This window comes from Mus musculus, chromosome 8 (assembly GCF_000001635.26).
Source record: "Mus musculus strain C57BL/6J chromosome 8, GRCm38.p6 C57BL/6J".
NCBI lineage: Eukaryota > Metazoa > Chordata > Mammalia > Rodentia > Muridae > Mus > Mus musculus.
In genome coordinates this window covers 105,067,928-105,083,571 of record NC_000074.6, presented here as the reverse complement: position 1 = coordinate 105,083,571, position 15,644 = coordinate 105,067,928, and positions in this window count along the sequence as shown.

Here is a 15,644-nt window from a genome sequence, read left to right as displayed (position 1 = left end):
ACCCCCACTCCCACCACCACCACCCCTCCTCTGTGGATGATTCTACTCTTGCCTGGCATGGTGTGTCACTCTTACAACTGCAGTGGCTGAATTGCATGTCAGTCAGACTCTGAGCTTAGTGAATGGAGCGAGGGAACTGGGTTGGACAGAGTTGAGGAGGGGAATAGGGATAGGGATCAGGTTTGGGAATTGGGAAAGGGCTGGGAGTGAGAATGGAAATGGGGGCGGGCAAATCTGGGACTTGCTGGAGAACTGGGAATGGGTGAGGAGGCTCCTGGGAGTCTATGGAGATGACCCTAGCTGAGACTCTGAGCACCTGGGGATATGGAGACTGAAGTGGCCACCTCCTGTAGCCAGGCAGGACTTCCAGTGAAGGGAAGGGGATATCAACTCACCCATGAAATCTTTGAGCCACAATTTGTCTTGGCTATGAGATGTGCTGGGATAAAAATGGAGCAGAAATGGCCCAATGACTGGCCCAAGTCAAGATAAGGTCCTATTCTATGAAGGAGGACTGGGCAAGCAGAAAAGAGCAATCATTCCAAGAAAGACTGAAACCCAGAGGCAAGGAGACATCTCTAAGTCTCTAAGCCCAGCATCCACATACTCTGTAATAAGGGATGTCCCAAGACCTACTGCATTGCGGCTACATGTTAACATTTTTCATAGACTTATATATAGAGGTCTGCAACTTTACAAGCCTAGGAAGCATCTTGATGTTTCCCCGACCTTTATAAGGTCCTCAAGTAACCATTCTGGTTCCATTTAGGCATTATCCCATTGGGAGACCCCCGGAAGCAACTCTGAACCTGCAGCAAACTTCTGTCAAAATCTAACAAGCTTCCAAGACCCCTTATTTGCCTTCTGAATGCACATAGTCCTGGTACCTTATGCCCACAATGAAGGTATGCTGAGGGTGGAAGTGTGGCCTAAGCCTGCTGGATCACAACCACAGAAGCTGCTCAGTGTGTCACTAGGATGTTGGCATCTTGAGGTGATCTTGTAGAAGGAATCCCAGCCTGGTCTTTAAAACAGAGAATAGTCTTTTGACCATTATTATAGGAGGGGCATCCTTCAGGTGTTCTGAGATGTCTACAAAACATCCTTCCAATTGTCCTAAACAGAATATGTATGCATGGGTTTTCACTTTTTTAAAAAAAATAGACATAAATGGGAGAAGTCCTTGGTCCTAGGAAGGCTCAATAGATGTCCCAGTCTAGGGGAATCGAGGGCGGGGAGGTAGTTGTGGGGAAGTGGATGGAGGAAACCCCTCATAAGTGCAGGGGGAGGGAGGATGGGACAGGGGGTTTCTGACAGGGGAGATAGTGGATAATATTTGAAATGTAAGTAAAGAAATTACCCAATAAAATAAAATAAATATTTGTTTTTATTTTGTGTATATGCTTTTCAGGGTGTTTTGCTGCATGTATGTTTGTGTATCATGTGTGTACAGTGTCTTGAGTGTCCAGAAAAAGATATTGGATCCCTTGCCACTGGTGTAAAAGAGGGTTGTGAGTTACCATATAGGTACTGACGATCAAGTATAGGTCCTTTGGAAGAGTAGCCAGTGCTCTTAACCACCATGATTTCTCTCCAGTGCCCACATATATTTTTCGATAGAAGGTCTCACAATTGGCCCAGGCTTGCTTCAAACCCATGTTCGTATTTCCTTCACATCTTGAATGCTCTACAGGCAGGCTCCTCCATGTATAAACAGAAAATTTAGATGCACCCTTGCACACGGTCAAATAATCAGAGTTAGTGACAGTAAACAAGTGTCTTGTTTCTCACTGAATTCTTACAGAAGTTCTTACACTATCATTTTTGTTTGCCTCATCGAAGCCTACATCTGCAATCCATTCATGGATACTAGCCCTAAGTCCCTTCCTATCTTCCCTGGACTATCTGTTCTGCACCTCCAACTTCTACTGTGCTTTCCGACCTGCTGCAAACCCACCCTCATCTAAGAAGCATCCTGTTGAGATCTGGGGATGTAGCTCAGTGGTATATGCTTGTCTCTTGTGGGTGGGGCCTCAGGGTCAATCCCTAGCACCACAAACACACTCATACCACACTCCCCAAGGTGTTCTTTGCTCCATTTTCTCTCTTCTCTTCCGCAAAGCCAAGATCATCTGTTACCATGTCTCATTCCTCTTCTTATACCTTCTTCTAGAAGTTTCCTTCCACCTAATCAGCAGGATTAGATGAGATCAAGAAAGGCAGCTCCTGTGGGAGTTTGGAGCAGAGCAAACCTGCCTCTGAAGCTTCCTTCACGATGCCAGGAGCCCTGTACACTCCCACAGGAGTCACTACAATCATGGAGCTTGCAGTCACAGTTCAATAGAGGTGTTGGGCATGAAGATCAGGGAGCAGGAAGCTGTGACTGGAGGAACCAGACAAGAAGGTGGAAGCAGACGCTGAAAGCCTAGGGTGTGAACAGTTAGAATGTAGATGAAGAAATGGAATGACCTTTGGTTGGGGTGAAGAGAATTTGAGCAAGGGTGTGTATATTTATCTGCAGTGTGCTCTTTCATTTGGCAATTGTCAGTGACCAATGGTCAGGGTAATCTCACAGCTCTGATTTCCCAGCTACTAGGAACTCTGTGGTCCTGAATGTCTAGCAGCCAGGCACTGCTGTATACAAGTTCTGCAGAACAGATTAATGATTTTCCAAGCGGTCCGGTTTATGTGTTTCACGTTTTATTATATGCCCAGAGTTACAAGTTCAGTCCCAATTAGAAAATGCAAACAGAACAGTATTTATTCCTACTATCAACCCTGTAATTCTAATTTAAAGAGTATAAAGAATGTCTAGTCCTAAGCTAACATTTTTGATATATGATAGCCTACTTTTAGGCTAACACTGTTTGCTTTTTGAAAGCGCTCCAGGCAAACAAAACACTTGAACTGTTTGTTTGTTTGTTTGTTTATTTCTATCAATTCATTTGTTTACATCTGAAATGATTTCCCATTTCCTGTTCACCCCCTCTTACCAACTCCCATCCCAAACCCCACCTCCCAATTTGGAACTGTGAAAGGCAGCCTGGTTTCTGGTTAAGTTAGAAACTCTGGAGACCCTGCCGGGGATAACCCTGCAAGGGATTGTAGGCATGTTGCCACCCTCCTGGACACCAGGCTCCTGACACGAGGACACAGCTCTCCATAGGTTTGTGGCCATCAGTCATGTAAGGACAATGCCCCAATCCTCTCCACAGGTAGAAAATGTGACCACAGGTCATGTAGCCTCAAGACAGATCTCCATTTTAACGAGGTACTTAAAGGCCTGGAGGTTTAGCCAATAAACTCCCCTTACAAGACACTCCTCCCTGCAAAAGGTATTTAACCCCAGGCCCGCCCTGAGAAAGTGGGATACAGTTTTACTCATTGCTAGTCTGCCATGACACTAAATGCCTTAAAACCATGGATCTTTTCATCAGGACCACCGTGAGGAGCAATGGAGCAGGTCTTAGCTTAAAGAGCCTCTCAGCGCTCCCAGCCACGGCCTCCATGAAGCCAAGCCACTCACCAAGCAAGCCAAGGACTCTCTTTCCTGCAGGAACCAGTTGGAGTGCTATTCTCTTTTCCCCTTCAGCCCTGGGCTAGATGCAGCCCACCAGCCTCTGTTCTGTTCTCAGCTCTTCCTTGGCTCCCAGTGGTGCCTGGATTCCCAAGAGCCTGTGAACCTGATGTCCCCAGACTCCTTACAGGTCCCAGACCTCTGAGTCAACTCCAGCAATCTCTGGCATCTCAGACTGCCCTCTCCCACACCTGGAGTGGGGTCCTGTGGCTTCTCATAGCCTAATGCCCACCCTGCTCTGTTGAGGGGTAAGTGCAGTCAAAACTCCCACATATCACCTCCACCAGTGTCCTGATCCCTGAGCAGACTTGGGACATCCCATAGCCCCAGGTCCCTCCTCTCATTTTCCTGTATGAGAGTGCTCCCCTACCCACTCACACACTCCTGTCCTGAAATTCCAGCACAACCCTACATTGGGCATCAAACCTCCCCAGGATCAAGGGCCTCTGCTCCCATTGTGGTCAGGCAAAGCCATCCTCTGCTACATAGGTATCCAAAGCCATGGATCCCTCCAGGTACACTCTTTGGTTGATGGTCTAGACTCTGGGAGAACTGGGTGGTCAGACCAGCCTATGTTGTTCTTCCAGTGGGGATACAAACCCCCTGAACTGTTTTTTTAATAAATAGCAAATACTAATACCTCACTCCTAAATTTCTTATCATCTATGCTATAAAGTAGTAAAGGTTTATTTTAGTCAATCTGTCTTATTTACTGAGTTTTATTCATCCAGGGCTGTATCCTGTACCACCCACATCTTTAAATTACATTTTCAGAGCGCTCTAAGCCTATAATATAAAAGCAACCTTGAATCTATCACCTTTTCTCCTGGCTATTCAAAGACTGTCAGTTGTCTGTGTTTACACGGCACTAATTATGCTGTTTTGAGTTTGTTCAGGAGCAGATACCCCAAGAAGGAATGGCCACATCTAGGTATGTACTTACCTGGGCTTAATGATTCTCAGGGCATAACAAAGACTTCCAAATAGGGAGCAGATAAAGTTAATTGTAGGATTGAAGAGTCTCTTTAGATTTAAGAGACTCAAACATAATATTATCAGGAAAAGACATAAAATGAGTAATAATGCAGAAAGTCCCCAAGAATGCAACGTGCAGAGACCAAAACCCAAAAGTGAGAGACAGAAGGACAGCGATTGCAGCATTCGGCTCAGCTTTGCTGGAACTGTGTCAATCAGCTGCGCTGGCTCCATGTAACCCTGTTTCTAGTGGATATGGCTGTGCCAGGCAAGGAAAACACCTCTTAGCTCCCAGGACCCATCATCGACTAGGGTGTCACTAAAGCTCCTGTACATTACAGTTTCTTGTCTGTGGTTCTGCACAGCACAATCCTACTTGGTCAGGGCTGTTTTCCTTTGAAATGCTTTGGACTCTAGCACTTTCTGAGGCCCCTCAACCTATAGTTGAAATCTAGTTCAAGGACACTTATCTTCTTACTTGAGAAATCTGTAAAATCTCATGTCTAGTTTCAGAAGGCTGTGAGGATATAAATAATTCATGTTGTGCCCAGGAGCCTGAATTCCTTGGGAAACCAATGTGGGGCTCAATCTCAAACAGCCTGCAGTACACACTGATAGAGAAACCCAGCCATGGCCTCTGCATCCTAGGTTTGCACTTGGAGAATCCAGTGCTGTCTGGGTCCCTTTTCAGTGACTTCTCAGGTCTTTTTAAAATTTACTGTGATCCATGTAGTCAGCACACAGTGATTACTGCTTCTCCTTGACTTTACCAATCAGCAAGGCCTGTTGTCAAGTCACTGTCTCTTCCTTAACCAAGGTTCTATCCTGCCTGGCCAAATCACTCTCTGCTCTTCAGTTCCTGACTTAATGAATATCTGGGCTGTGGTAATTGAGAGGTCATAGCCCTATCAGTTCAGAGCCATAGAACTAGTTTCTTTATATTAACTAAACAGTCTAGTCCTTCTTCCTAATCCTGAGCTACCATGTACCAAAGCTGTGAGAAGATCCCCATACCCTGCCACATACTGTGCCATCATTCAGAGGCCCTGTGTCACCAATGGTCAAGACCAGAGAAAACATGTGGAATAAAGCAGACTCTCAGGGCATTTCTGTAATGCAGGTGGTGTGTGTGTGTGTGTTTGTAGTATGTGTTGTGTATGTTTGTGTGTGTGTATACATCTACAGAAGTGTGGTATTGAGAAGGAGATTTAGGGATACATTTGCAATGAGACACCACATGCCCATCCATCATAATCAGATTTAAAGCCATAAGACCATGAGGCCTGGCGGTACACACTTGCAATCTTGGCACTTAGGAGGCTGAGACAGGACATGTAGCAGCTGTCAGGGAATGAAAGGAGTCATCTTGGAAGGCAGTTGGGCAGTGGTTTTAAAAAAGTTGTATGATGATACAATACACATGTTTGATGTACGACTCAGCAGGTCTATTCTTAGTTCACCTCAAAGAAATGGGAACAGTACACTTTACCTATACAAAGTAATTAATAATACCTGACCCCACTTCTCAGATGTGTATCAGTTGGTGAGAGGAAACGTTTTTGTGTGAACACACATGGAAGCAAGAAGTGAGCTGCTCCTTAATCTGAAAAACATCAGGTGAAGATGAAGCGGTCAGTTCTGAACCCTTGAAAAATTGCACCAGATCCTTCTCCTCCTGGAAGAGAGAAGTCATGGAGCTCAGAGGCACCTCTCCCCTCTGGAAGGGAGAAGCTAATTATATTCTTCAGAAAGACCACAGTGGGGACTGACCATTGGCCATCCGCCAATGAGGGAAGCCCAGAGTACAATAGACACATTCCTCAAGGCTGACCAACCGTTGGCCACCTGCAGATAAAGGAAGCTCTTGCTAACCCATTCCCTAGCGACCAATCAGTTTAAAAGTCACACTGTTCTGCTAATCGCAGTGTGCTTAGTGGCTGTTGCTCTAGTCTACCCCTGAAAACTGTATAAAAACTGGCTGAATGGGCTGCCTAGGGTTGTTGCTCCAACTTTGGATGCATGATGACCCCAGTGTACTGAAACAATAAATTCCTCTTGCTTTTGCATCAATCTCCCGGCTCTGCGTTGTTCACTCGGGAGAGTCCCTGATAGGTAAGTCTCATCAGAGTCTTACACAGACAGAGCTAGTCCCAAACAATTCTTCTTGAGTTATGTCAGACAAGACCAGCAGCATTGGAAAACAGTGAGGTGGTTGCCAGGTGGCAGGGTCTAAGGAAATAATTAACATAAAGCAACTAGGCTACTTCCGTGGCTCTGACTTTCTAACTACTAGGTGCTTATTTACACAGGTTTCTCTGAACAAAAACAGGCTAACAGTTATCCAAGTGGTATGAAGTATGTATTTGATTTTTCCTTACATGTCCAGAGTTACAAATTCATCATGATTGAAAATACACACAGAAAACAAACTTTCGGAAAAGAAAGAAAAATGATACTTATGTGGGGATAGTTACCCTCCTCAGTAATTCAAATTCAAAATTTAAAATGGATGAATTCAAATGTTTTTAAATATTTCACAACACAGCTCTTACAAAATGAAGCTACTAAAAGTCTAAAATGTGCCCTGTGAGCAGAGACTCTCCTTCGGTGAAATGTCATAGGCACCAGCAGAAAGGAAGCCCACCCAGGCCCATTCACAGCAACATTGAACAAAGCTCTTGGCCTCTGAGCCCAGGCTGAAAGCTATCCTTGTCTACCCCCTTGTTGTCAGGGTGGGGCAATGCAGGTACTTCATTTTCAACTGAAAGGTGGTGGTGGCCAAGGCCCACCTCCATTGCAGAATATAAGAGAAGGGGAAACTTTACCAACCTAAGAAAACTGATGCTGAAAGACTCCAAGAGGAGCCCCTCACTCAGGCCTCAGGAAAATAGCGAACACCCAAGAACTCACGACAGACCGAGCTTGTTGCAAACCACATGAGGCTTTATTTGGGAAAGCCAGAGCTCTGGGGACGGACTCATATCCCACGCAGGGGTAGAGGAGTCGACCTCGAGGGGAAAGAGGTCCCAGTTTTTATAGGCCCTCAGGGAGAGAAGGGGGAGAGTAGGGGATTTCCAGATCTAAACAATGTCTATTCTCAAGAAATGGGTATGGGAGGGGTACAAGGAAAGAGTCTAATGAAGGTGCAGCAATGGGCACACACCTGGTCAGAACATTGGCAGACACACAGGTTCAAGGAATGGCCAGAGCATTGTGCACCTCTATTTTTCTAAATCAGTGAAGCTAGTTCTGCTAACACTGACGTCTATCTTGCCAATTTCAGGGCTTCTTTGTGCTTTTACATTCTGCCAGGATCTTTCAATGCCCAAGGAGGCAAGATGGATAGGTAGGTGAATGGGAAAATCTTAGAGGGTTACAGCCTCTAAGAAACAGAAAAGAACACAGAGGCATTGTGAGCAAGATGTTCTTCTTACATAATGAAAAGAAATACAAGACAAGGTCAGTGACTGATACTTACCTCTTCTCTGTGGGGAGAGGAAGAAGTTTAAGGGAGAATAAAGAGAACACTAGTGGAGAGTAGGGGATGCTTAATGCCTGGAGGTTGTAGGGACTGTGAAAGGCAGGAAGCCATCTTTTTGCTCCCTGAGGCTCCCATGGTGCCAAGGCTACAGCTTTGTTCCTTGATTCCAATCCTGCAATTCTATATCCAAGATAACTTCCTTGTCAATGCACCATGATAGTGCAAGTGTGCCACTTACATTTTCTACATACCAAGAGGGGCATGAGCAGTGTCAAAGCATTTGGACACTTCAGGCTGACCCTGCTTACATTCAGGTCTACATTCCTAACCAACACAGGACACTAGAACTATGTCATAGGGATTTACAGAGATGAGGACCATAAAGTGCCTCACAGCAGGGACCCAAGAAAGATTTGGGTAGTATACCACAGATCCCACTTGCACCTGTAGCTCTGAGCATTTCCCGGGGCATCAGGACTCCATTCCAGATGTACTCATGCTGAAAATGTGCTACTGGGAGTTCTGCGATCCAATGATCAAGTCCCCATCATCTGCTGGAACTAAGCTTGGATAATCTGTGGTCTTCAGTGTCCTCCCATGTACTCCAGCATCAATCGATGATTACCAACCTCAGGAAGCAACATCTAACTAATGGGATCAAGAAAGGCTGGTTAGACAGTGTGGGAAAGCCTTGGGGTAGGGCCTGGGAAGGGTAAAGGTAAGAGAAAAAAAGCCAAGCTCTGGTGTGACCTCACATATAGAAAGAAGCATCATTCAGGCTATGTTTATGGAGTTGTATTGGTAAGACATCTGGTGGTGATTTCTTTATTATTCACAGATCCCAGGATTGTCAGCATCCTTTCTGATGTGTTGTATAGAATAGCCCCGAGGGTCTCTCTGTCTCTTTAGTTCTTCCTGTCATTGGTGTTAATGCTATAGGTGGCAAGGAAAGAGTTTCAAATTGTGATGGATAGTGAATGAACCTGGGCTCACAAAGCCTTACCATCCTATTAAGGCTTCCAAGATACCAGAGTTAGAGATTGACTTCATCTTTTGGACTTATTTTTATTTTTAATTATGTGTGTGTTGGTTTTATAGGTTTGGCCCTCATAGACTCATGTGTTTGAATGCTTGGGCTACAGGGAATAACACTACTAGGAGGTATGGCATGTTTGGAGTAGGTGTGGCCTTGTTGGAAAGGGTGTATCACTGTGGGGTTGGGCTTTGATGTCTCCTATACTTAAGCTTTGTGTAGAATTCCAGTCTTCTCCTGGCTGTGATTCAGATGTAGATCTCTTGACTCCTCCAGCACCATATCTGCCTGCATGATGCCATGTTTCCCGCCATGATGATAATGGACTGAACCTCTGAAACACTAAGCCAGCCCCGATTAAATGTTCACTTTTATATGAGTTGCTTTGGCCATAGCATCTTTTCACAGCAATAAAACCCTACCTAAGACAATGTGTTTGTGTTTGTCTATGGGTGGATATGTTTAGGCTAGCACAGATGCTCTTCAGGGGTGTTGGATCCTCTCAGAGCTGGAACCACAAGCAGTTGTGAGCTGCCTGATGTGAGTACTGAGAACTGAACTCCAGAAAAGCAGTACACACTCTTTACTGCACAGCTGTCTCTCTTGCCTCTAGACTTCACTATGAACACCAATGATGATATTGACTGAGAGGCTGCCAGTTTTTGTGAGTGTCTGGGCAAGAAGACTTTATATCCAATACCAGGTATGATCTTGAAGGACTGGGACATCAATGACATGTCCTGGAACATCTTTGATATCCTCTGGATACCTTATACTCATTCCTGACTTATCCTTCAGTTCCACCCTGAATGGTCCCATGTCTGGTCTCATATGCCCAGGCCATCAGTTTACACCCAGTACCACCAGCCTGCATGGTCTGAGGATGAAGTATTTGTGCCTGAGAAGTTGAAGGTCATGTGAGCCTCCTGACCCTTATGCTATTGCCATTCCCCTTCCACATTCATGACCTGGGCTTGACCTTGTTGATGGTTAGTGTTGACCTACAAGCGATTTACCAGGGTCTTTGAATCTACCTGCTCACATGCATTCAAGTTGGCTACATCTGTAAAGGAACTAGACAGTCTGACTAGGCTATTTGACTGTGTCAAGAGGAAAGTCACAGGGATTCTTTTAGCTACTTTCTGGGTTCTTAATCCCATTCTTTCCCATCTCTCTGTTCCTTCCCTTTAAACTCCCTAACACTAGGCAGGAGAGAAAGAAGGATAGGAGAGAGAGAGAGAGAGAGAGAGAGAGAGAGAGAGAGAGAGCACTTCAAATAAAGTCAGGGAGTAGGTAAGGGAGTGATGGCATCATTAGACTAATTTCTGCTGATTAGGGGATGCTTAGTTCCTTGGGACACATTTGAGCTTCGTCATCAGGATATCAATTTCTTATTTTTGTCTCCGTATACACTACGACTTGACAAACAGCAATCAGGAGCATTCAACCACCAACCAGTCAACCAGTCCCTTCTATCAGGGCTCTAGCATTTATATACATACTCTAAAAAGTCCCCAGAATTCCAAATGTCACACATCCAAAGCACCTCGCTGCAGCTGGCAAAATCATGCTCCTATTACAGCATGAGGCAAATCATAGTCAACTGCTGTGGACAATCAGAGGCAGCCCCATATTCCATACTTGAGAGTATAATGAAAACGTATTTTTATAATATTTCAGTGTTTTAAAAAATTATTGGTGTTTTGCTTGCATGTATGTCTGTGAAGGTGTCAGATTATGTAGTTTCAGACAGTTGTAAGCTGACATGTGGATGCAGGGAATTGAACCTGAGTCCTCTGGAAGAACAGTCAGTGCTCTTACCTGCTGAGTTATCTTTCCAGCACCCATACTGCTATGTTCTTTACAGAATCCGAAATTCTCACTGTAGAATGTTGTCATTACACAAGGTAGTACTATAGCCACACATGATGTCTCCTTCAAGCCTTGAGAGGTTGAGTCAGGAAGATTAAGAGTTTCAGGCCAACCTGGGCTACTTAACAAGGCACACATTTTAAAAAACTAAAAGTTGGGTCTAGGCATGGTGACTAAGGGCCTATAATCCCAGCTTCCAACGAGGCTGAAGCAGGAAAATCATAGAATGAGGCTCACCTGAGCTACATGTTAAGTTCAGGTCCAACTTGTGAGACTTAGAGAGACATTATCTCAAAATAAAAAGAAGGTTATAGGGATATAGTCAGTAGTACAGAACTTACCTGAATTCAATCTTTAGCAGTACTTGACTGGGAAGAGTAAAGCGGTTAGGAAAGGTGTATTATTGGGCATATGATATGTAGAAGTACAAAGCATTTTTCAAAGACAGCACAACGATCAAAGCTGTCCAAGATTCCTATTTTGAATCTTTTTTGTTTGTTTTTTTTGTTTTTTGTTTTTTTTTGGACTCTGAGACACAAGTATGACCTCTTTCAGAATGTGTCCTTTGGTTTAGGGTAGCCTTTTCAGGTTCTGGAGTTGGGGTACTGGTGTCTAACTTAGTTGGGTTTTTAGGATTCTAAGAATCCAAGATGCAGAGGATTTTCAAGGTGATGACTTCAGACTGTGAGTGTGCCACCTACAGAGAGATGGCAGGTCAACCCCACTCCTTTCAAACATATGTGGGATACCCTTCATCATACTGTTAACAGCTAAAACCCTAAATATCCCCCCAAACCCAACTTATCTCCTTCCAGGACCTTATTAGGATTTTTGCCTCTAGTGGACAAACATAAGTTCTTCAGCCTTTTACAGGAGACCAACTTGTTGAGGTGCCGCAGACCCTCTGGGTCCCTGTGTCTGCGTAAAACGGGTCTCTAGAGTAGGTGGGCAAAGTTTAGGATTAATTTGACAAACAGATAAACACACACAGACAAACACACAAGAGAGGTGTTGAATCTGAATGTAATTTTCTCGTCGAGCCTCAGACTTTTTATAATACAGAGTAAATTGCAAATCATAACAGAATAAGGCACAGTGAAGTTTTCCAGGTGCAAGAGGAGTGACTTCAAAGGGAACCAGATAAATGTTTAACACTAGAGATTAGCACAGATGCAAGAGGAGTGACTACAAAGGGAATTTGCAGGAATCAGATAAATGTTTACACTAGGAATTAACATCCCCGCCTCGGATCAGCTTTGTGTCAGGCAAGAGTTTCACACTTTAGTGTTAATAGCACCAGGGGGTTATTTACTCTTGACAAGCTTCAAGAATAATGTAGTGTCACTGACCCCGAAATTCTCTAGGCCTTGTTAAATTTATCTTGTCTGGAGAATCCTCATTATTAGGATAGTATATTAACTCACTCTTGGTATGGTATGTAGTCTGTAATGAAATTTTTATCTCAGTGAGAATTTTAGTCTCTTACTGTAGACAACTGAGTTAATGGCTTTGATTTTATTGTAGTGCTTAATTAGTTACTGAATAGGTTAAGCTCCTTGCTGCTAACTGGAATCTTGGAACACTGGGAGAGGCTTTAGCTAATTCAGGATACAATCTTAAAAGGCACTTATTATAGGGTAATGCTTAATAGAGGGCACGTGGATCCATACACTAGACTAATGCGGAAAATAATTTTATGGGTTAGGGGGATGGCCAAAACTCCAGGAGGAAGTTTCCTTGAAACTCTTTCCTCATGAGTAAGCTTCCAGACTTTCATCTGTCAAGCTGACTCCACCAGAGTCGTAGCATTGAGGTTCACTGAGCAGATAGGGAATCTTACTTTTCCCTACCCTACTTACAGAGAGTCCAGCCTAGAACCAGGGACTGCCCTGACTATGCCAGGAAAGGCCAGAGTACAGAACCTGGAGTCTTATGAACCCGAGATTGAACATATCACTATGTGATCCAATCATGAGACAACTGAAGTGGTTTCACCATTTATCTTTAATTTTCAGGTGACCTCAACCTGGGACAGTCTAGATATATTCCTCAGAGATTCCAGACACATTTCCCCCCTCTTCTTCTTTTTTTGCACCCCCCTCCAACAGCATCTCCTATTCCTCATCCTCTTTCTTCTCCTCCTTCCCCTCCTCTCCCTCCTCCTTTTCCTCTTCTCCTCCTCCTTCTTCTTTTTGAGACAATGAGTCCCTATGTAATCTTGGCAGGCCTAGAACTAACTGTGCTGCCTGGGCTGACCTTGAACTCACAGAGATCCATTTGCCTCTGCCTCCTAAGTGGTGGTAATAAAGACATGTGCTACCACATCTGGCTTCCAGGACACTTTCAAGGATCACCTGCTGTCCCTTCCAATATTTCTTTTTCCTACGATGTTGGCATCTCTGTCAATTCACGCTTCATCCAAGTGCAGGTGTGTCTGACAAACCATGAATGGGTCAGGTATAGCCTAAGGGCTGAGGCAGGGAGAGAGTCTTTGAGGCTGGAGAAGAGTAGCCTGGCCAAAATATGATATGTGGGTTCACAGAGGAACATGGAGACCAAGATTGGGCTGTGCCTAGGCATGCTATAAGTCACATTTCCCAGTTGTTGGGACAGGGGAAATTACATGGAGTTCCTTCTATGGAAGGTGGTCCTCAAGAAGGCTGGACACTAACTTTTGTGGCCTAGACCAAGGATGGTATTGACTCTGACCACCCATCACATGACCTCTGCTGCTTTCAGCCTACTCTTGGGGTTGTCTGGGTTCCCAGGAGGAGTCAGAAGCCAGATGATGTTTGCACATCCAAGAGGAAGTGGGGTGTGCCTCAGTGTTCTCTCCCCTGGCTCTCACATTGTTTGGGGGCTGACTGGGGCCTAAGGATCTGATGAAGGAAATCTGCATGCTAATTCTCCTTGGTTTTTCACTCTGTAGACCCCTCTGTATCAGAAAACTTAATTGATAATGCTGAGGCCCTGGAAAGAAAATTGCATGCACTGCTCTACCCTGAGGCTACAGAGCAGGTCTGGAGGCCAGGGAACACACCAGTGACTCAGTGACTGCAGTAATGGTCCTTGTCATTTCTCTATTGCCCATAATGCCACTATGTGAGGTCATTGCCTTGTCAAACACCTCTCTCTGGCTCTCCCCTGCTGGCCTGCTGCTTCCTACAGTCACGGATGCTCATTTAATTTAGATTCTGCAAACACCAACTCCAGTGGCAAGAGAGCTTCCCTTAGGAGGGCACATTATGGAGTCAGAGGCCAGCAAGCCTCCAAATAAAAATCCTGGCTCTGTCCTCACACCATGGGGCTGCAAGAAAGCCTCTTCCCCTCTCTGAGTCTCAGTTTTTAACTCCTATGTATAGAGGACAAATCAGAGGCTTGGGAGAAGAGACAGATGTCAGCCAGCCTGGGCTCTTATTAACTATTGCAGTCTCTTATGAACTATGTTTCTTGGGGCCCTGGACATTGTCCTCAGGATCAAGAAAGGGTGTTGATTTTCAACCAACTTATGCAGATCTTGTCTGCTGGACCTGGGATCTGAGGACCTTGAAAAGAATGGAGCAGACTACACTTTGATGCTGTAGACAATCTTGCATTAGTTTCAGTGTGCTTTTATATGCAAATGTAACAAAAGAAAGCAATGATCCCAAGAAGATTGTTTGAGTTCAGACAAACATGACCAGAAAAACATGTAAATAAATGCCAGTAAGCACATAAGCAATTTCAACAGAGGAACATTTTCTCAGAACAGACTGATTGAAATACCATTGCCTGGCTCATATTATAGATTACATGTGGGAAAGCATGAAATCAAGGCAGAAGGCCATATCCAGATTCAGAGTACATTGAGGAGAGTGGGTTCTGTAGCTATTGTCTGACATTTAACAAGAATAATCATGTCTTAGTGGTTGAAAGTAAAGGTATTTCCAAGAACAATCCAGGGAACAAAATGCACCAGGTTCTCTGGCATTTTTCTTAGAACCTCTCTCCGTTCCCCAAGCCATTGGTCACCATGCCTCATTCTTTGACCACATTCTAACAGGGGGTAGCTCAGAACCTTATGAGGGGGCAATAACACTTGAGTAGAATATCCAAAGGGCAAGGGAAACCCAAGGCCTAAGAGATAGAGAGGATCAGTAGGAAGGGAGACCCGTGGCAAGGAAGAGATTTGATTGGTGCTATCTCCAAGCAGCAGGATTAATGTCCCTTTCAGAGCCTCTTCTTGTCCTTGTTGTGGTCTTAGGAACTAGATAATTTGGTCCAGGAATGAGTGTAGAGATGGTAAGTAGCAGGGTAAAATGCCAAGGTGGGTGAACATGGGAGCTACAATCAGATTAGGGAAGGCGCTTATACAACAGTGACCCCCTCAGACCTCAAAGAAAAGCAGCGACTCCCACAGAATTATCAATCAGCCATTCAGAGAATGGGCGTCCTCTGGGTTGACATAAACTCCAAATTATTTCTTGGTAGAAGACGCCCATTCTACTAAGCATGCTAAAATTGTGATGACCCTAACTGACCCAGTTCAGTAATCATTAACTGGAAATGAGAGATCCCTGGAATTCGTGCCTGTACAGAGGACGGACAGTGAACATTTGCCGAGCTTTTGCTGGGTGCTGATCTAGGTGCTTTATGGATGATCATCTTTCAAATGCTCATGGAAGACAGTATAGGACTACATCACATTACAAGTGGAACAAATGAGC